This window comes from Labeo rohita, chromosome 2 (genome assembly GCF_022985175.1).
Source record: "Labeo rohita strain BAU-BD-2019 chromosome 2, IGBB_LRoh.1.0, whole genome shotgun sequence".
Classification (NCBI taxonomy): domain Eukaryota; kingdom Metazoa; phylum Chordata; class Actinopteri; order Cypriniformes; family Cyprinidae; genus Labeo; species Labeo rohita.
Window position 1 is genome coordinate 8,199,822 of NC_066870.1, and position 24,251 is coordinate 8,224,072.

At 36.6% G+C, this 24,251-nt stretch overlaps 1 protein-coding gene across 1 annotated transcript in view; it reads right to left on the reverse strand.

Moving 5' to 3' along the window:
* st6galnac5a (ST6 (alpha-N-acetyl-neuraminyl-2,3-beta-galactosyl-1,3)-N-acetylgalactosaminide alpha-2,6-sialyltransferase 5a) overlaps positions 1 to 24,251 on the reverse strand; it is a 58,797-nt gene that overhangs the window by 26,364 nt on the left and 8,182 nt on the right. The gene's annotated exons all lie outside the window — the stretch shown is intronic.

A 24,251-nucleotide genomic window follows, 5' to 3' on the forward strand; every position in this document is an offset into this window, starting at 1 on the left:
GTGAAATTCCTCTTCCCCATCCTCTGTCACGCTCTTTAAATCAATAATATGCAAAGAGTGCTGCCAGCGTTGCGTAATTTGTCCTGGATGAAGGCATCTGCTGTGAGGGAAATAATAATAACAAATGGCGCCATGTATTCTGCAGGCAGTGCTGTGGCATTTGCATACGTCTCCTCTTGGCGTCCGTTGCTCTCTAGGTAATGAAACTCAGCCGCAGGTCAAAGAAGACACAGGTGCTGCTCCAGTGACATAATGTTTAATGAGGCCGGGAGCAGTTGAAATCCTTGTGGGCCATATGAGCTCCCTGTGTCGCCCAAAATCCTTCATTTAACTGCTGAAAAATGTCCCGATGTAGTCAATAGCTGCACGGGAGACTCTTGAGATCGGTTTTATCCTGATGTGGAATCAGCAAGGGTTAAACGAGCACAATAGCAATTCCTCAGAATCACTGTCCAACAACTCAACATGTGGGCAACTGAATTTGCCCTGGGACAGCAAAAAATAGATTTTTGGGGGGGCATATTCAACTCAAATCCATGCACAAAATCACATGAAATGGGACCAAATCAGTGTTGCCAACTTTTTTCAATGGAAAGTAGCTAAACCCCCACTTGAAAAGTCGTCAAATGTCGCTAAATGACGTCATACGCTCATTAGCATATTAGCTCATTAGCGTACATTGCATTGTCTTGCGTCTCTGTGCTCACATACTGCTATTTAATGCAGCCAAATTCAATAAAACTGTTTTCATTTATATATTTCATAGATATATTGATATATTTTACGGTTTCCTTTGTCAGACAACGGGGTAAATATGAAATAGTGACTGAAACGCGGCCCATTAGGACTACATAACCAGCTCTCGAAGATATTTATCTACACTAAAATCTTGATTCATAATCAGGACATTGTCTAATGAAATAAAATACACATACGATTAAGACAATGGCTGTGCTGTGATTTCGGCTATACTTGCATGTAAAATAGAGTTAGAAGCATCAGAATATCTTTTTTTTATCTGAAAGTGCTGCTTCTCAACCGCTCACTGAACAGAGCAGACGCAGATAGAGAGAGAGGGAGAGCGCGCGCTGGGAAAGCACGACTTGCGCTCGGGGCGGCAGTACCAGAGAGTCTCATAAACTAAATAAGGTTTGTCCAAGAAGTCGCTAGATTTGTCGCTAGGCGCTTTTTCGAAAAAAAGTCGCCAGGGGGGTCTGAAAAGTCGCTAAATCTAGCGACAAAGTCGCCAAGTTGGCAACACTGGACCAAATTCACATATGGTTTGTGTCCAGAGGCACTCATTTTCTATTATGTGACTGTTTTTATCCAAGGATTTTTTTGCAGAAAAGGCGTGCTTATGCCCATCACCCTTGCTAGGGTATGGACTGCCAACCACAGATCTCCAGAGTCCTCTGTTCTTGGCCGTTCTTTCCAACTGGTTCCAGGTGTAACCCATCTTGATGATGTCAGCCTCGAGGTCATGTTGCCAGGTGTTTCTTGGGCAACCTCTTCCCCGCTTTCTTTAAGGGTTTCTCTTCAATGCCTGCCTGCTGATGTTGACTAGCATTTTACAAAGGTTTTATCTTCTCGGACATGGAGAATCTTTCTGAGACAGGGATTGATGACGTTTTGGACCCTCCTGATGGTCACCTTGGTTGTCCTCCAGGTTTCAGCTCCATACAGCAACACTGACTTGACGCTGGAGTTGAATAGGTGTATCTTTGTTGCCAAGGATACATCTCTAGAGCTCCAGATACTCTTGAGTTGTATGAAGGCCGCTGTTGCTTTGTCAATCTTGCCTTGACATCTGTGTCTTTACCGCCCTGTTGGTCATTGATGCAGCCCAGGTAGATGAAGGACTGGACTTCTTAAAAGGCGGTTTCTCAACCTTGTTTTCACTTTGTTGATAACTGAACAGCGCAAAAAGTGGATGGAAGCTTGTGTCACGTTCACTATGTAGTATACAGTAGACGAGTGAACGAGTCAGCAGTTTTGGACTGAGTATACGCATGAATGTGTGATACATCTCTGTCATCTGTTGTCTCATGCGGCTCATGATTTTCCGTCCTCTCTTTCCACAATGACAGCTACTCAGAGTTTTATGAGAAAGGCTCTTGGCATGGTGCTGACGCTTTTATCATTACTGAAGTAACCATTGTAAATACACCGGATATTGATTACAACAGCTGGACAAACGGATCAGTTTTCATCACTTGCAAAATGACAAAGTGCCGACAGTCAATCCTAAAGATCGATTTGAAAACCAAATCAGATTTGTGTGCAGTGTGAACAAAAGGCCTTAGTGTCCTGAACGTTTTCTGCAGTGCCTGAGCTTTTACTTCACACTGTGAATTACATATTGCAGAGAGAGCCAGACTCTGTCCATCAAGCTTGAGGAAATGTCACTGGGAAACGGCGCCATCAGATTGACAGCCATCTGAGAAGCAGGTGACAAGAATAATCTTACAAAATGACACATGAATGCTACCCTGGCATGATGACTTGAGAATTGAAGCATTTTGTGTAATTCGATGAAAAGTCAGCTTAGATTATTTTACTGAGTGCAATACTGAAAAGGTTTGAAATAAAAAAATAAATAAAAAATTAGCAAATTTAGCATTAGTTATTTGCTTGACAACATTAATACACCCCAAAATCTGCATTTATTTATTTTATTTTTATATATATATATATACTTTTTTTTTTTTTTTTTTTTTTTGCACTGCCACAGCATCTACAGAAGTGCTGGGGGCAAAATGTGCTTAAAGTAAAACATTCATGTTATCTGGTATCATGAGAGAAATGTTCATTATATTTCACTGTTATTAGAGCATTTTAACATGACAGTCAGACATGCGTTTTGTGAATTATAAATTATGTAATTATTTAATTATGCAAGAGTTCTGCACATGGGGTCCGATGGCATACTCTTCTAAAAACCACAAGGTTTATGGTACCAAATCTCCATGTTAAAACAGTTTGAAGCAGTAGGAGAAGCAGGAATTAATTAAATTTGATGTAATTAGGTATGCTTCCAAATAAATTCTGGCAATTTGAAAATTATTTTTACGTCATGGCCGGTAACCAATAAATGGCCAATATTCCTATACTTTTTTTCTAAATAAGTTTAGACAAAATATTAAAAAACTAGCATCAATCAAGTTTTGAGATGTGTTAAAGGTTATTAATTTATGAGTGCGTTAAAAATGAGTGCCGACATTTCTGCAAAATATTTTGTTGCTTCTTGCACATTTTGCAAGATTTTCAAAGTAAAAGAATTTTCAGTTTTCTCCAAAACAGATGAAAGTGAACTCTCAACGTGTTATGTTGATAGCTGTACTGCGGCAGTTCAGAAATTAAATGTCCGGTGACTGGTGGTAAAAGATGCACCCCATCCTAATCCTAGTGTTAAGAAAAGCACACAAGATAAAAACAGATTTGCTGAAGCTACTATGCCATTTCAGCTTGCTTATACAAACACTTGATCTTTTTCTATGATCATCATAAGTTCAACACTGTACCAGGTGGGCTACCGAGCAAGTTTACATCATCAAAAAACTATACATAATGGAGTTGATTAGCTGAGTAATACATTTTGGTTTTTACATCATGGTAATTTATGATAAAAGCGATTTGAGGTGATAGTATTGTCTGAAGAACTTTGCAAAATAAGTATTTATTAATCAATAATTTCCCCCGTAAGCATAATTGGTGTGAATCTGAATAAAAGTTGGTGTTTTACTGCCACTAGTGTTCATTTCAGTTGAAAACTGGAGTGAATTGTATGTATAAGGGGCTTTCGCACCGGAGGAACCTTTTCATAGTTCCTAGAACTGTTGGCGGAAGTTCCTGCTTTTTGGCGTGTTTGCACCGCAGGAACTAGGAACGTATTTAGTTCTAGGAACTCCGTTTGAGGGAACTAAATTAGCTCCTATTTCAGAGTAGGGTCTAAGGGTGTGTTCACACTTGTCATGTTTGGTGCGATTAAAATGAACTCTGGTGCGATTACTCTGTTAGTGCAGTTCATTTGAGTAAGTGTGAACGCTGCCATCTGAACCCTGGTGTGCACCAAACATACAGACCGTGGCCACTAAAAATATGGGTCTCGGTCCACTTCCAAATGAACTCTGGTGCAATTCAAATGAAATATGAATGCATGGACCAAATACTTGTAAACAAACAAAATACAGAAAGTAATGCGACGCTATGCGTCATAATTTTACAAAGGGAACAAGCTGTGTAACCAAAACAAAATGAGCAGAGGGCAAACTTGGAGCAATGAGAAGGTAAAATGCCTTTTATGCGCTCTTTGTGAGTTCACAGGTGGTGAAAATAAAATCATATACACACAACAATGAGTGTGTTTAATGCAGCAGATGGCATTAGGTGTATTTGACTTAAAGTCTTAAAGTCGCTTTAAGTCAAACACACCTATTCCTTCTGTTTGGAGTGTTCGGTGAGTTTCTTGACAAAATATATGTCATTCAACCCAACCAATCAGGTTGTGAATGTATCTCTATGCCTTTAGGTTCAGTATCTTTAGGTTCACTGTCAAAAATGACAGTGTGAACGCTAAGCAGACCAGGACCAAATGTATCATTTTCCTTTTTGGTCCAGACCAAATGAACCGAGTGTGAACACACCCTGAAACAGTTCTATAGGGACTACCAGTGACATAAGTGTTCACTGATTGGCCAAACTCATACGAAACACCAGCTATACAGCATTTTTAAAAAGCTGTGTAAAAATATTTACTATACAAAAATGGAAAATAGCAATAATAAAGCATAACCAGACCTTTACACTGACAGCAGAAGGTCTGGGAACTTTGGGCGCTTTGAATGGCCAAGGTCCGCCCAAGAGGCCATATGACTGACAGGTACAGCAACGAATCACGTTTCGTTTTGTGCCATGTCATGTTTAGGGGCATGGAAATGTCGCCAAAATAACAGACCAGTGTGTAAAAGTCTCAGACATATTTTAAAGATTCTATGCAGCGAACTTTCAAATTTTCACATACATTTGAAAATCCAGTGTTTAGTCGATCCTGATAAGCACTCGTTGTCACAGTTGTAAACACGACAGCTTTCTTCTTTTGTGAGAGGGTTTGGCATCACCAGTAGAATAATCATAAAAACAATAATAAAAACAATAATCACAAAAAAGGAAGTAGAACAATCATAAAAACAATGATCACAACAATAAAACAAAAAATGCTAAAGTAAAGAAGTATGAGTTCTGACATGTACTTCAGTAAAAATTACCCATTAGTACTGCCTGTTTTAGTGTCACGCTGGTAACTGGACCTCAAGTCATATTGACACATTAATACAAAATAATTTACATTTAGAATTTTGTTAGCTTATGAATGTATCAAGGCTGAACAACCACCATGAACAGGGCAGGACTGGGACAAAATTTCAGGCTGGTGAAATCTCACAATCACTCAGACCATCCCATTCACCCACAACAAATTCTGAAAACACCTATTTTTTGTATGGCCATCGCATTATTATCACATAATTAAACAAAATAATTAAAGGCTCTCTCTTGAACTGCACCTTCATTTCCATTTTCCTTTTCAGTCTCTTTATTTTCCATGATATCTCTCTGCATCTTACTTAGTGTGTTTACTTTTTTCCCACTAATTTTCTTGTACCTGTCCCTTTTCCCATCAGCCATCTACTGTTATGAATAGAACTGTCTCCACCTTCTTGCAAAACAACCACCTCATTGTATTCTGCTTGCAATAGCATAACTTTATTTTAGTTCAATTTAAAGTATCACATCATAACCATGTGTTGTTTTATCGTAAAATTACTTAAATACTATATATTTAGTAAAACTATATTATCTAAATTGCCTTAATGTCAAAAATAGTACAATAATAATTACAACTTGACAATTTCTTTACATAAAAAATCATATTCTGAACATGATTTTTGGTTTTAATTTTCGTAAGGACTGTGTTATTATCTACTCTAGCTCCCTCTAAACGTATTATGAAACGATCTCTTGTAACATTTGTTTGCTAAATTACTTTTGTAACTTTACAGTAGACAATAATGATGTCCTTTTGCATACAGTATTTTGTAGTAATTGTAATTTAGTTTACAGTATTATTAATCCTCTGGCTGCTACTGCTAAGAGTTGCTAGCACTTAACTTAAGACAAAACTACAGCAGCCGATTTACAGATGAAACTGACCTGCACTTAAAGTCCTGGTCAATAGTTTTGCCTCTCAGATCCATTCCATTCCCGAGTCTCTCGCATTGATTACTCTGATAGAAACCGTTTGGCTGAGACGCGGAGCGCACGCGAGCCGAATCGCGTTGCCAGTACAAACTAACTGATTAATGATTTAGAGATTCGTAATCGAATGGTGATCCATAAAATGCAGATTAAAACTAAAGTAACTAGCCTGTTCTGAAAATGTAAGAAGTAGAAAGTACAGATATTTGTGTAAAAAAAGTAAGGAGTAAAAGTAAAAAGTAGCCAGAAAAACAAATAGTGAATTAAAGTACTGAATCTGCTTAAGTACAGTAACGAAGTATTTGTACTTAGTTACTTCCCATCTCTGCCGATGACGACTTATGCCTAGAGGCATATTTTTCTAGTGAGCCTATGTTGTTGTTTTTTTTTAAGATTAAATTTAAATGAGTTTTTAAATGAATGCAATAGTAAGCCAACTGATATGGAACTGAAATATTGTGAATGTAATCACTTCACAATTGCATTTTCAACATTTTTTTACCTTTATTTGATAGGACAGTGCACTGGGTAGGCAGGAAACACTGGGAAAGGAAAAAGTGAAACAGGGGCAGGAAAGAACCTCGAGCCACAACATGAACTCCGGTCGCCTAAAGCATGGTTGCACCATATGTCAAAGCACTGCCTGAAAGACAACACTGGAGGCCTTTTTATCTATCGAGAATGGATATATCAGAATGTGATTGAGTTTGGTTAATTGTGCATCAAAATACCAAAAACATTTTTCAGAATGTAAGTAAGCAGGGTAAATTTTGGTTTCATGTTTATTTTAACACCACAACAATAGAAGATCTAATGTGGTCTGCCCCAGGCTTCTTTTGAGCAAGTTTCCTTTGTTCAGATGCCGTTCTGAATTGAGAAACCATGATGTTTAGTCAGCCCTCCATGGAACTCACAGAACAGAATTAAGAATGAAGGCAAAAAGACACAGTGAGGGAGGGAATAATTAGTCTCAGTGTACATGCTGCAGGCAAATCTCGAATTAAAAAATAGATATCTCTTTTAAATCAGTGAAGAGAGAGGAAATAAAAGCGCATTTGCATTGTGGGAGGAAGTGGCTCTGGGGCATCGTCGATTAAAGGCCCTGCCGAGATCGCTGACTCTCTGCAAATCGCTCTGCTGACCTGAACGGCCCGCGGTGCGCATGATATACGGAGCTAACAAAGGAGACGCGATGGGGCGCACCAGCCATTACGAAGCAGGCGGCAATTAGCCAAATCCCATCGGCGTCCCATCATCACCCTGCTGATGGTCCAAGCTGCATGTTCCTGCATGCTCTTAATTAGACAAAAGCTTTTATTTTTTGCCACATATTCTACTAAAAAAAGATGTTTATCCCAATTATTCGGAGCTTCCAATAACAGCACAGAGGCAAGATGAGGGGAAAAAGAGGATAGAGGAGTTTTATTATGTTTCAAACAAAACCAAACAGCTGTAGATAAAGGCACACGTCTCTTTCCTAAAAATGTAATGTACCGAAGCATCTAATGATGTTCTTGTCTGTGATGGTTTGAAGGAAGTTCAAAGGAAATGAGTGAAGACATCACTGCAGAGACTCATAATGGAACAGCACAGAACATTAATCTCTAAATGACTGTTCTGGCTGTGAGACTTTCTGATAAAGTTGTTTTTGTTTCTGAAAAACTGGATATTATTTTTGTCTACTGAATTGCTGCTATTGTCAGAGGGCATTATGAGTCAATCTGCACTGAGTTTTGCCAACCCAGCCTCATTGGAAAAACATGCCTGTGGCGACATTTCTGCAAAATGATAATACATTGTTTGTTGTAGGTTTTGCGACACTTCCAAAGTGAAATGTCCAGAGAGCAGTGCTAAAAGTGTGTTCAGTTTTATCTGAAACAGATTAATGTTAATCTGGCAATGTATTATTGTGTTGGCTGATGTAATAATCGTGGCAGTTCAGAAATTTAATTTCCAGTGAGTGGAGCTCTATCATATTTAGCATCTACACTGTATTGCAAGAGCAATGCTGTACCAGGTGAGCTAACAAGCAAATTTACCACATCAGAAAATAAGTACATATGGAGATGATTATGTGATGCAAACATCAAATTGTATTTGTTTACAAATCATTCAGTATGGTAAACATGTTTTGAGGTCATAACATAGTAGTGCAAGGAATGGCACAAAAACAAGTCATTATCAATAATATGCTCTAGTAATCACAATTATTTAAAAAGGAATAGTAGGGCTGGGCGATAAATCAATAACGATATTTATGGCGCGATATGAATTTCCTCGATAAACGATAACAAGAGTTCGATAAATGTTCTAAATAATGTTTATGCGGCAAAGGCGGAACAAAAGTGCGCTAGTCAAAGCGTGCCACTCGGATCAAAGTTCAAACAGCGTCACAGTGCGAACTTACTAGAGCAGACGTCTTTACTCGCTGGTGAATCTCGGTCACTAAACAGCGCCAGCGTGAAGCGCTTGAGTTCAGTGAAGAACACAAATGACTCGGTTTATCCACAAGTTTCCTGGGGGCGCTACCAAAGAGTATAGAAGTACCAAGAGGCGAAACTCTGTACTGATATGGGCAACAGTCTATAGATGGCGCTGCGGAGGCGTTGCCGCCATTTTGGACTGACACCTGCAAAAAGTGTGTAGAAGATGCGAGCGAGCAAGTGGCTGAAACGTAAGCAGTGTGCTGCAATAAATTGCAGCAATTATCAATCCACCAGGCATGATTTTGCGTTTTACCGGTTTCCAAGTGATCCACAAAGGTAATAATAATAAGGGGAAATATTTTAACTATGAATCGATTTTACAGTACATATTAAATTGTTAGCAGGACTGCTTGACATTAACATCCGCCAACTCGCCAAATGCAGGTTGATTTCAGCTGTAGCGGGTAACACAATTGCCGGTGGTGGTTTTGATCTCTGTTGCTTATTTGATTTTGATCTATTACTATTTTCAGTTCAGTGTTCACTTAATACATGACAAATTACAGAGACCTCACAATAGTTGGAGTCCGTGAGACAATGGTTGCTAGGTGTTCATATTTTGTGATAAATTTGAACAGTTTTTTATGAATGTGTACCATTTTTTTATAAATGTATTTTTTAATAAAAAAAAAAAAAATACATTGTGAATAAATAAATTTGAGTGTGTCTGACTCTATCACTACCAAACATCAAATCTGGTTATTTCACTACATTAAGTTTTTAACTTAACAAGGAAAAAAATACAATAGAACATAGATATGGGTAAGTAAAGGGTTTGCAGTAATTGTATCGGTTTACTTGGTAAACAGTAAGCAGTATGAAACAGTCTAGTCAACTGGTGAAGGGGACCTGTCTATAATATTTAATTTAGATATAAATACATATATATACAAACTTTACATAAGTCATTGTAAGTTGGTCAAGCGCGACTGGCTCGTATTATTCTACGGCGTTTTGTGTAGGTGTCAGTCCAAAATGGCGGCAGCACAGTTATGTCATGGGCGGAACTGTTGCTATGGAGCGTTCTATTGAGTTTCGCCTCTTGGTACTTCTATACTCTTTGGCGCTACTGTAAAAAAGAACGTGGGTACAACTTCCGGTGAGGCTGCGGACGTAGTATACCAATGGTATTTTGTGTGCTAATTAGCGAATATTAATAAGTGTTTTTTAGACCATTGTTTACTTTGTAAACATGCACACCTTTATGAGAGACGTCATTATGGTTCTTAGAGACAGCATATGCTGTTCGAAGTTGTGTTCCTACATTGTAAGCAAGTTTGGATCACTAAATCTTGAATGTTAACTAGTGAAATGACATTTCATCCGAGACATCAGAGCTTGTGTTAAAGTGCATGCCAGATGAAGCCCCGATTCGAGGCTTGTTAACGTAGAAATCGTTTTCATAGAAGCCTCAGTTTCTGTCCAGTCATGTGCGCGATTCACTTTGTGTGTCCTAATTTTCAACCCCCAGATCTTACTTTGGAGTACATTTTCATTGGGACTTATTTAATAATTAAATTTTTAAATACCCAGTCATACAAGTAATATGAAGAATACAAATAATTTCAGGAAGATTAAATATTTGCCATACGCAATTAATATATGTGTACAATATTCTCACATCATATTGATATTCGTACTGGCATTTAATGGCACTGTTTAATGGGTAAATTAATTTATCAAGTCACAAATTCAACAAACACACACACACACACACTTTTATTTGTGCATATAACATGAATAAATCTATGGAAATTGTGGTGAATGCTTCTTCCGACGTACGGAGCTTCACATGCTTTTGGCTGCTTTATTTTTTACTAACCACCAGATCGCGCTGTTTACGACATTCTGTAAGCTTTGACTCTTTTCCCGAAACAGTCAGAGGAATGTCTCGTCGGTGTTTCACAAGGCTTCATTTGCCCGTCATTCCATAGATTTACTGTAGTAGCACTAACTGCACAGTGGTATTGTGTCAGAAATGTCAATATATTTGTGCCGAATTTTATTTTGTCATTAATGTAGACATGTATTAAATGTATTGAAGGAGGAGTAATGGAATATAATTATTATTATTTATTTATTTTTGGTGATTAAGCTATAGTGTTTATGCATTTATACTAAATGTATTTAGAGTACTGTTTGTTATACAAATACAAAGGAACCATATTACTTTTTTACCGTGTTATTGAGGTGCTACATTTGTGGTTTTAACTGTTATTATCATAATCTATGGATGATACTATGCAAGAGCAATGGTTAATTAAAAAAAAAAAAAGACCCTTAAACAGTCAATAAAATAAAGAAAAAAATAAAAATAAAAAATAAGGTTGTTATAATTTTTACAGATATTACTGATTTTGATGATGAGCATAAATCTACATATACATCCTAGCTCAAGTTACTATGCATTTGCAGGATACAAAAATATATTATTATGATTAATATTATCAGGTAACACAAACATGTTTCTTGATTTGAAACAATATTACTTAATAAAACAAGCAAAACTAAGAAATTATTTTGTTAAGGAAAAATGACTAGAAAAAAAAAACATTTGTCATGTTTGTCATGTTCTGACCCAAGGCCGGTTCTACGCAGGGGCAAGAGGGGGCAGTGCCCCCTCAAATAAATGTCTTGCCCCCTCAAATCAAAATTTTGAAAACTTGAAAAAAGCACATGTTAATATACTCACAAAATGAATATATTACAAGTTGACAAAATGATCTGCGGTAGCGGAAAAATCCGCCGAAAAAGGGACACTACACAATACGGTATTAGATTTTCCTCATGTCTCTGTCCCTCCGCTGTGTGTATTCATTCACAGGCTGCAGCGCACGCACACACGCGCACACACACACACTCCCCCCAGTGGAAAGACTTTGAAGAAGCTGCAGCGTTTTTATAAAAAAATATATATATATAATACGATCTGTTCTATAGCCCATCTGCTTTTACTTCGTTTTTTTTTTTTATTATTATTCATAAGACAACCTTTCAGTTTTGTAAATATTCTAGTTATAGTGTTAAGTCTTACTTTAGGTTAAACGTTTTTGAGAATTAGACCACCCAGCTAAGATAAATGTTATGTCGTTGATTGATAAAATCTGGATTAAGGATATTTTATTCTATTTTATTTAATTTTTATTTTTCAGTTTCCCCCCTGAGGGATTGCCACCTTATTGTGGTCAGGGGGTTTGCGTGCCTCAGTGACCTTAAGAGCTATACCAGCAGGAGCTTAGTCTTCAAGTGGGACACCCAAGTTGGACAGGTCTGAAGGTAGAGGCCTGACAAAGTGCAATCCACTTCTCCAGGCTTTGGACACAGCTAACAACACAATTCAGCAAGGAAAATACTGTTACTATAAGCACAGGGAAAAAAACAGTGCTCGAACATGATGTGTACACATGATGCCCCCTTCACATTTCTGACTGCCCCCCCATATGTGCCTGTCTAGAACCGGCCCTGTTCTGACCATAAAGAATATTTTAAAGCCACATTTAATGTCTGTTTTTTTTTTTAACAACTTTCACGTTGTAGCAAAAATCTGCCTTTAAACTTTAAAGAAATACAAATTTGACATTTATCGTGATAATTATAGATATCGACTAATATGAAAAAACATTATAATATATGATAATTTTTTGCCCATATTGCCCAGCCCTAAATAAACGTTTTTGGTGTTTTACTGCTACTAGTGTTTATTTCAGCTGAAAACTGCTGTGAGTTGTGTGTATGTTTTTCGAGTTTTTCAGGAATGCAGGTAGAGGCATGTTTTTCCAATGAGCCTCAGTTGGTTTTTGCAGGTTGTGAGAAGACCCAAACAGCATCTGCACTCAGGCACAACATCCTGCAGATATTGCTGAACTGGAAAATGGAACTTCGTAAAATATTATCCCCTACTCCTGACATTTTATTTATTAAATATTTAGGCTAATCTTATTGTAGCTGCCAATACGAAACCATTTCTCTCAGCTCTTCTTTAGATTTTTTTTTTTAAAACATATTTAAATTAATTCCTGAAAATTCTGTAAATGTTTCCCAAAATGCAGCATTTCTCGGGGCCTAGAAAACTGCAGTCTGTAGGTTTTGAAATTTACCACTGTGTCAATGGATACTGGACATTTTTTAACAATAATTAGAGTAGACTACCTGTAATAGTGTAGTATTTTTGACAAATGAGTCAAAATGCATTTAAAGTATCACTTTAGTCCCTGACAATACATTATTCAATTATTAGTACAGGCGTAGTTTAAAAGCACACAAAAGCGTGGCAAAATGAACACATTGGTTAGGGCTGTTTGGATGTAACCCTTCCAGCATCGTCTGTGTGTTTGTGAAAGGTAAAGCCTACAGATTCATCTTCATCCTCCAACTTAATCTGTGAGCCGCAGAGGCTCCTCTGACTTCATACTGAGGGCTCATCGCCTCCTCAGCAGGAGAAAGACACACAGAGAATGTGTCTCTAATACTTCTGTTTCTCTTAGGTGATATGACTGAATAGAAAAAAGAAAGACAGAGGGTGCAAGAGCGAGAGAAAGAGGAGTAAAACGAGTCAAAAAGAAGAAAAAAAAAAGAACCAGGAGACACTGTCAGAATCGAGATGAGACGAAGACGCTCCCCGTTGGGATGATTGCTTTGCCCTGAATACAAAAGGTGCTTCCCTGCAAACATTTCGTGTTGTTTGCAAGCACAGATTAGGTCCGGCCACAGACATCCGTGATTCTTTAAAACAAGCCCCCAAGGAAGAATTAGCATCCATCCCCTGGCTTATAAACCAGAGATGGGCCGCAATGATAAAAAGCTCCTCTCAAGGAGAGAGATGGCGGCGGCATAGAGAGGAGAGATGTACTATAGAAGGGGCAAGAATTGCAAGAACAAGTGTACTGAAAGGGGGGAGGGTGTACTGGAGGGAAAAAAACAAGACAAGAATCAAGCATGAATCATGGGACTACTTGAAAGAGCACTTTTCTGAAGTAGACGATGACATTTTATAATAACATGCAGGTCTGGCTGACCCAGAAACACCCAGAATAGTGTTTAAATGTCAAAAACATGTTATAAATATAGTATAATAATATAATACATATAAAAGTAGGAGTCAGAACTTAAGTGCACACATTTTTCAATGTTAATTGCAAGTTTGTAAGGGATGACGTATTTCTGATTGTTAGAAGTTATGCGACCATGGTATAGTTTGTTTAGTCTACGTTTAGCTTTTTACTTCTGCAAATTGTATTTATGCTTCAAAGTTGTATTTATCATGGTGTGATTATCATGATGAACAAAATACGCAAGAATCATCAACTTTTGTTGATCACAGAGCTTATTTCTGAGATAATCCAAAGGTTAATAAATAATATTTAATAAACAACAGACACATGTAAAGTTGCACAGACAGCGCTCTGATATACAGCATGTACATAAATATGATGAGGCGTTGAGGCTTCTCTCGGGCAGGTTCATGAGCGCTGGACGGCCACTCACGCCCTGGAGCTTACATGTCCGAAAACGTCAATGCAAATTTTAAAATAGGCGGTATCTTTATTAACAAACTGCATATTTGAACTATAAACAAGTACATTCCGTGACACAGAAACAGTAATATTTTTAAAATTATAGTGGATTTGGGCGTCCGCCATGACAGTCGCTGTAAGAATTACTGCAAGCGGAATGATACAATTACAAAGAGTAAAACGGCTGTTGGAGTTCTGTTGGACTCTTATATCGCTCTCCTATTAGCCAATCAGATTTAAGAACCAGACAGAACTGTTGTATAAACATATATTTAAACAATTATAAAATAAACAATTTCAGACGCTATAACATACAAAACAGGTAAATACCACAAATAGTTTACTTCTGCTAAATATTCTTTTTTATTTTTTTTTCCCCCATAATTTGCTGATATACAAGACTGGCACTGCAGTGGTTGTGCAACACAGAATGCAGGCTTTAATGTAGCTAAATGCATTAACTGTGCATTTAATGCACTAACAAACTAACAGCATTAAACTCCTTTCATACGAGACTTGTTTTCCTTGAGGAGGTTGGGTAAATTTGTTTTTAATCAATTTTTTCCCTCACACAAACTCAGTAAAAATGATAAATTATGGAGGAAAATTACCCACCTAGCTGTTCTGCTAACTCCAGGGTCCTCTGAGAAATCGAATGCTGTCTAGAATTTCTGAAATTGCAGTGTATAATTATTTCTTTATTTTTTTTCAGAATGCTTCTTTGTATTTATTTTGACCTTAATAACTAAGGCTAAATTTATCGCTACGTTGCCTGGTGCACCTTCATTATGGAATTAGACCTTTCTGCCAACTTTCTGAGTAAAATAACAGTTTGTCCTGCTTCTGCTGGCATCCCATCTGATGTAAAAATTGAATTAAATCAATAAGGTGCGTTGGACCATGTACTGCACCGAATGACCAGCGTCAGGTTTGATGTTCCTGAATACTTTTCCTAATTATACATAACGCTGTAGTTAAACCACAGTGTAGCACAGTATGACGTGTATTTTGGTATTATTCATATAAATTAACACATTAATTTTGGCAGCACACATATTAAGTTATTGTATGTGTTACTCTTTAAAATCTTGCAAACAACAAGCACCACAAAAGTGTGATGAAGCCGATCAAAAACTTTGTAGAGTCGACAGAAAGATTGGAAAAGTTCACAAACACACAACGTGAAAGTAAACAACTCCAGATGAGATGCTTCACAGGATAAGAACCAAATACTGCTGGGGCTGTTTTAGGGTGTTTCTGTTTGGTATTCGATATACATGCTCTGTGAGTTTGTGTTTTTGCTGCATGAAATCAGAAAAAATGTGTAACAATAATAACAGACACAGCTCTGAAGGCACATGGCGATACCCATAATGACAGACAGTATTCATTAGAGATATCCTATCGTCCCCACATAAAACATACAAACACACTCTGCCAGTCATTAACTTCTCTGCTCTTTATCAGATAATGATAATGATCCTGGGCTTCTGCTGAGCTACTGAGACTCTAACCTTGTGTTGATAATGCTCTGAATTATGCCTCATTTCTCCATGGGCTGTTGAGCGGATAGTATTTGTTTCAAACCCCAAATGCTTTTATCACACTTTGCATGCAAACATAATCACAGACAATACAGCCATTTATCAATTATCACAACCCATGTGCATTTGTGCTATCAAAACTTAGACACCGTCGCAGAACTGTATAATAAATTATGCATTGTAAATATGTTTGTAACTTTAACAAAGGAAAAAGGAAAAATGCTACAGTAAAGCCTAACTACATACTACATACTTATACTTAGTGTCCAACTCACACACTGGAGAGTAAAAGAGAATTTATTAGCCAGTGGCTAATATTATACATCATTTAGTCGCATATGCGAGTGATTTGTTTGCAATGTAGAGGGTTGAACTAGGTAACTGCTTGTATCAGTACCATAATTTGTTGATTTTTTTTGTCCTGTTATATTTTAATAAATATCAGTACATTATATCAGCACATTATAATATATTATTTTTACTTAAAATCAATATTTATAGTATGCTACAGAAAAAAATACATGTATTTTTAAAAATACAATTTAACAGTAAAAATTCTAGAGTAAAAGCTAGCAAATGTAAATTATGGTTTGGTATCTTACAAATAGCAATATCATTATTATGTGGAAAAAGTATGTTAGATCCAACACAAATTTTACAGTATTTTATGTAGAAATTATGAATTATGACAATGTATGATGAAAACATATTTACAAAGAGACAGTGTTGGGGAAAGTTACTTTTAAAAGTAATGCATTACAATATTGAGTTACTCCCTAAGAAAAGTAACTAATTACGTTACTTAGTTACTTTTTATGGAAAGTAATGCATTACTTTACTTTTGCGTTACTTTTTAAATCTGGGCAGGGCTTGCTTGTTTGTTTTTAACATAAAAAGTTCTATTTTTGGCAAATGTAAAAGCCTTTTCACACCAAAAGCCTTAGGCTTTGAGAAAAGTAAATTCACATCTGTACAGCAGACTGCAGAAGAAAATAATGTCAACTCTTCAGCAATAAAAAAAAGGAAAATAAATGTTTATCTTGATTATCTTGAGTAATTTTTGCTTATTAGTATGGATGAATTGGATCATCAAAGGTCAGAAGCAGAGACATTGGTTAATAAAATAGGATTAAATGCATAAAGTATATTTGTATTATTTAACACATATTCTGAGTTGAATTTTACTGTTTTTATTCATTTTGAGGAATACTGAAACTTGTTTTTGTGAGTGAGATGAATTTATGCATGTTCACATTTATTCTGGAACTAACATCTTATACCCAATTTCCCTCAACAAGGGGACAGGAGAGCTTTTAATCAATAAATGGGGGGAAGAAGTAACTGGCATTACTTTTTGGAAAAAAGTAACTCAGATATTTTCTTGTCAATTAAAAAGTAATGCGTTACTTTACTAGTTACTTGGAAAAAGTAATAATATTACGCAACTCGCATTACTTGTAATGCGTCACCCCCAACACTGCCAAGAGAACACATTTTTTATATAAATAAATGTCATCTGAACATAATTTAGTCAAATACTTTATTGCATTCCTTATATTGCATGTGTAAGCCAGCATTATTAAGCATAGTTGTATTTGTGCATAGCTGTAGCATAGTTAACTACAACAAAAACCATAAAAATGTTAACGTTTATTTACTTGAAATTAATGTTAACTGAAATAAAATAAAATATAAACCTTAATGTACTAAAATAACTACAACTGAAATAAAAATTAATAAAAAAAAAAAACTATATAGACATTTAAAAACAACAAAATTACTAAAACATTAATAAAAATGGTAACATTTTACAATAAGGTTCATTAGTTAACATAAACAATACTTCTGCAGCATTTATTAGTCTTAGTTAATGTTAATTTCAGCAATTACTAATGCACTGAAATCACAAGTTGTGTTTGTTGACAGTTAATGCACTGAATATGAACAAACAATGAACCACTGTATTTTTATTAACTAACATTAACAAAGAATAATAAATAATGTAATAAATGTATTGTTCATTGTTTGTTCATGTTAGGTAATATATTAACTAATGTTAACAAATGACACCTTTTTGTAAAGTGTTACCCTCAGTGATACTAAAATAACTTGTCACATTTAATTATATTTTATTTAAATAGCACATTTTTATTAGCAGTTATGCACATTGTTTTTTTGTTATTTTTTTATGTTTTTAGTAGTTGTTTTCTTACATTTATAATGTCATGCATGTTCATTTGCCATTTTTCATGAAAAGGCCAATTTTGAAGAACTTTAAGATGACATGTAAAAATGCCACCTGTATTAGCTGTTATCAGCATTATCAGCCACAGCTGCCAGTTTCAAGTTCACTAGGAGTACAAGGCACATTTACTGCAATTAACCCCGAAGACTCTGTTCAATTTGAAAGTGATTAATGAAATATGATTAGACTTGATAACAAATCCCATTGTCCCTCTATAGGGTTCATTACTGTATACGGTTTACCACTCAGACCCCTCTTTAAACCCGTGACCTCCATAATAGCTCTAAAGAAAGTGCGTTCATATCTATAATAACTGGCAGATATCAGAAGGAGTCATTAAAAGCGCCCAGATCAAGGAGATGCTGTCACAAACATTCTCCATTCATCTTCCACAGTCTTGCTTATCCCTCAGCAACAAGACTTATCCTGAATTACTATGGACTCCCAGCGGGGATCTGCATATGCATAAAAATGAATGATAATACTCTATCTGTACTATAGAGCTTAGGACGTCTCACACAATGGGCTGTCAAGTGTGTTTGGGACCAAACTATTGTGCAATATTTCAATCTGTCATGTCAGGAGCTGATGAGAGCTGTCAAAGGCATCCATCATACTCGTGAAGCCATGCCATTAGTCAGTGTTGAAATGTGGGTAAAACTGACGAATTCTTCTGGGAATACCACTTTAGTATAAACTAGCGGAGAGCGTCGGAAACTAAACTGGGGAAAATAAAGTCCAGTGGGGAAACTAAAGAATAAATTATTGTGAAAAAATAATTTTGCTTTGCTGCTACTGTGATTTGATTAAACCTGCACTGCGCTGAGTCCTCAGGATTAAAGTTCTTCACTGGCATTGATGGTTTCATGAAGAACCTTTAACATAAATGGAACCATTTTTTTTTACAGTGGAATTTGATTCTTTAGATTATTAAAATGGTTCTTTTAATAACTGTTTACTTGGGAACTCTGGGGAGCCCAAAATGGTTCTTCAGTGGCAGTGTTGCGAAACCCCTTTTCTTTTTTTAGTTTAGGCACTTACTTTAGTGAGGTATCCCTCGTTTGCTTTTTCTTTCAACTAAGAAAAGCTCATTTGGAGTGACTTCATAGGAATGATTTGACTTGGTGGAGCAATAATGAATTGCTCCATGTGGTTCACGCAATATGTTGCGACTCTCCTGGGAAATGTTATCGGCATGCAAACTTATCAAAGCCAGATTACATCGAAAACACAAATAACAGCTTGATCGCTCTTTTCTGAGGCTGAACGACAAACTCATCAATCACCGCTAAATAGCTGCATAATGCCCTGGGCTTTGAGAGCACTATGGGGCAAAAAAATCATTAATATCCAATTCATCTGCTGCTTTCCCCTCTGCATTTCTCACCAGGAGAATAGCCAGAGGAAGATCAATCCATCTGTTATGTATGTACACCTTGCTGCATAGTGTAGCAGTTTATGGTTTGCAAAATGCCTTTTGAGACTCAACCGGAAACATCATCCCCTCGAGCTGACAGATCAGAGAAAATAAGAGGTTAAACATGAAAACCATAAAATTATCATTCTGTACCGACAAGTGCTTCCAACATCCCCGTTTCCTGTTGTGTACTGAAACATCCAGAAGCGGTTTCCTGACCTAGAATACCCAAACGGCCCATCCACGATATTACATTCATGAAGGAATTCTAGTCTAAACATGTACTGTTTGTAGTGCTTCCCACCAGGTGCTACCAAGAGCGCTTTTGTTCGACATAAAAGGACCTGCAGCGTCTCTATGGCGGAGATGAGTATTCAGCGGAGACCAATCGAGCATAATCATGAAGGAGTACTTGGTATGGCCTCAGCTGAAATAACTAAATAATTCAAAAGATAGTCTCAGGAAAACCTGAGTAGTGCTTGCCCATCCAGAACTCAATGATGGAATCGGAATATCACAAAAATACAATCCCATGTGTTCGAGAGAACAAAGTCTGCACTTCCGTGAAACACTGACCCACGATAAACATGGTTTTTAGAGTGCTTAGACAAAACTGATGAACTTGTGGAAGATGCCCTATTTCTAGAACTGACAGCATGTCAAGCAGTTCTCTGAGGTAATTGCAGCCAATGGCATTTCAACATTTTAAGACACTATGCAATAGTATTACCCACTTGTGGAGGCAAATGTCCAGAAGGTTTCTTTTGGTAAACATGTTTTGGTAGTTCTTTATACATGTGTTCTTGTCTGAATAATAATAAAAAAAATGTTAGGTATGTTTAACAATTCTGCTAAGCCGATAAGAAATGTGATGGTAATGAGTGTTTTTAAAGTGATACATAATTTTGTGTACAAAAAATGAGTGATATATGAGTGATATATGATGCAAAGGTAATCTAAATGTAAAAATATTGGCAACATCGGTGTTACGATCACGTTTCCTATAAGGAGGACTATAAAGGTTGCACTCACATTGACATACACTGCTGATTGTTTACTTGTGTTTACCCGCCTTGTCTCGCCTCTCCTCACCATGCCTTGCCTTTTTGTTTTTGATCTTGGACTGTTTACCTGAGTGTTTCTGAGTGTTTTGCTCTCTGCCCTGACCTTTGCATGTTTGTTGGATTACTCTTTTGGGTTGCCTCAGATTTAACTGTCTGCTGGTATTGGGCCCTGCCTGTTTTTCATTAAAGCCTGCATTTGGATCCACATTTCCGTTGTCATGTCGCATCATTACAATCGGCCAGTATTTGATAAACAGCATTTTAAATATTAATCAATACTGATTAAAAAAAAAAAAAAAAAAACCTGCCAAAAGAAACGGAAAAACAAAACTTGCCCAACAGAAACCAGTATGGTATCATTATATTGTGCATGTATCTTTTTCAAAGCTAATGTTTGTAAATATTATTCAACTTTAGGTGGTTCCTTTAACTAGGGTGACCATATGTCCTCTTTTCCCCAGACATGAGAAAAAAAATGCATCCGGCTGGGATTTCTAAATTGCCTAAAATGTCCGTGATTCGGCTTTTGCTTTCTACAGTCGCCATTCATTGTGTGCGTTTTTGTATTAAAGCCTTGCGTGGGACTGTTTTCATAATCCTGCTCCCGCACACATTCTAATATTGAATATAATTTTCAATATGCGGAGTATTTAATTCACTTTGGATGCAGCTCGTGTTGGATGGAGGGTTGCCAAATCTGCCTTTTTTTCCATGGAGCTGTGGTAGATAAAAGTTTTGTGAAGGATGGCCAATGTGGTAGGATGCCTTTTGGCTGTGTTTATGATCAATCTACATAACAGTGACTGTCAAATATGTAGTTTAACCCTAACTATTTTTATGACATATCCAAAATTTCTCTTGAAAATATGTTCTCGTCTAAACTTTGTTTCCTTTAGGCACAGCTGCAAAAATGACCTGTTTAACTGTTCAGGTCACAGAGATGGTGGAAATTTTACAAGCATTGTAAGTGTAGCTCAGGGAGAAATTACAAAAATAAAAAATGTACATAACCCATTTAACTCTTAGGGTTAGAGGGTCATCCAAATCCATTAAAGTATGTAATAGCAAGCACCTAAGCAACCAATACTCGAAACATAAATATGTACTAAGCAGCCACTAGGCCATCATAAAATGCAAATCCGCTCCGAAAAACAGAATTTTAGCACCTAATAGAAATAAGGAATCAGGCACATAGTAACATCTGAACTGGCAGATAGTGACTGTAGGGGAATGACTTTCAACCTTGCCTTCCCAGTACCCTAAAATTGTGTTCCTGAGGTGTACATATCAGTGCGTATTTGCAGCTCCCCTACTGGTTATGTCCACAGGTTGTGTGTTTTCAGAGTGAGCGGAGAGGATGTTTTCAGCCCAGAGCTGAGAGCGTGCAAATCCGCCATCACTGGAGACATCAGTCTGGCTTGCTGAGCTGAGGGAAGACCATTGGGATCTCTCTCTCTCTCACTCAGCTTCTCTTCCCTCTCCACAGTCGAGAGAAGAACTGACACTCATCTCGTCCCACACTGGGAGGATTCAAAGGAGCAGTCATCCAGCAAATGAAATGCAGAGAGAGCTCAGTGGAGAGCAGGGGGACCAATCCTATCACCATCCACCTTTCGGAAACTGTTAATTGCAGAGGCCGGGATAAAAACCTTGCCAAACTGTGACCGACAAAATTAAATGATCCTTGTACATCTAATATTTGACTGTACTATGTCAACATTGCTTGACTACAGCTAGCGCAAACACTGGTGCTGAGTAAAACAAGAATTAATCTTGACCATTAGATCTGCTGTGATAATGAAAAACCATAATCAAGATTAAAAAATATATATATATTGTGCTGCATTCTGTCCCTTTCTTTAACAGTGTTTCATTTTCGCCCCTCCTAAAAAAATCCAAAATGAACATTCAAATCAGTCAAAACGTGACTGTCACAAAATGCAGCTGGGACAAAATCTGATGTGTATCAGTATACTGCATCTATACATTCAGTCTTAAATTGACAGCAGCCGAATCTACCTGCTGCAATCTATGTTATTAATCAAACAAAAGAAAAAGGGAAAATCACTTACTGCTCTTGACTGAATGAGTTTTGTAGCTTTAAAACATCTATTCTGTCTTTTATTTTACATTTGACTACTTAATTAACCGTTCAGAAAGATAACCTGTTACTGTTCGACAAGCCATGGCGCTCTCACGCCACACATCATGAAATACATCACGGAGCAAAGAGGAAACTAACAACTTACCGACAGACAAGACAGAGCATGTTACTTCTGGTATGAAGCAAAGTCTTAGTTTTCAAATTGTCATTTTTTAAGAAATTCAGACAATAAATATAGTTTTGTGTCTGTTTAATGTGTCATGGCAGATCACTGTATTGCCTTAGTTCAAACGGCACATGAACGGATCATCTTTTCAAATTTACTTAAAAGCACGCAATAAACATGAGTGAACATCAAAAGGTATTTTATTTCAACTGCTGAAAGACATCAATACACATCATTTTCAAATTCAAGTCCACTAAAGTTAATCTACTCTCCTGTCTGGTTTGTTTGTTGGACAAAATGGCGGATTCTGTGTTATGATTGGTCAGATCTCCTGTCAGTAAAACTCCCTGCGAAGGGTCAATTTCTATAGCAGGCTATTAGCTAAATACTCTACTGCTAAATAGACATACAAACCTTAAAGCAATGATTATTTCATTTGTATCTTTTTATTATTATTATTATTATTATTATATTTGTCCTGTTGTTTTGTAATTTGCTTCTTTGAATGTATTACTGATTTTTTTACATGTCTTCAACCATTCTTAAATACTTTTTTCACTTACATTAGTAGGCCTAGTATTCTGTTGTGGTATAAAAATTTGTATCAAAATATGCATTTTTTTTTTAAATTAAAAAACAAAATTGGATTTCATAGCAACCTTATTTCCAGCAAAAAAAAAAAAAAAAAAAAAAGACGTATAATGCAAACAAATGCTCATATCATGATTTTTTGTCATATTGCCCACTTCTAATTGTGTTAAATAACTGATTGAATGAATGAATAAATGAATGAAAGAATGACTTTTTGAGGCTGCATACAGTGTGCAAAAGTGGTACGTAATAGTGAATGTACCTCATACACATCACATTCAGTCATACACAATCATATAGTGAGGATAAAAAGCGGAAATCCTTGGATGTACAAGTGAATGCTACAGTACTGATGTATCTTTATGTCGCCTGTCTCAAGTCATAAGATTCAGTCAATCCTCTCAATTACTAAATCCTCAAAGTGGATATGAATCCAAACCTATGTGCAGCTAATGTGCTGTGTAATGAGGAATTATAAGAGCTATGGACTATAAAATCGTTTTCTATCATTCTTAAAGGAACAGTTTGCTGAAAAATGAACATTCTGTCATTATTAACTCACCCTCCTGTCATTCCAACCCCTTTTTTCTGTTGAAATCTTTTTCATTGTATGACGGTCTGTACCAACCAAGGGCTGTCAAGCTTCAAAATGACAAAGAATTTCATCGTTTTGTTTAAACTATATTTCAAGACTTGATATCATACCTGTTTTAACATGATTTGCATGTTTTAAAGTGTTTTAAAGTTTAAATACACACAAACATGAATGGGGCAAAGATAGCATAATGTGAATGCTTTAAAGTTTTTTCAGAAGAAATTTTGACTCCACATGGATAGACTGCTTTTTTGTCCTTGAGTTTTACAGCCCC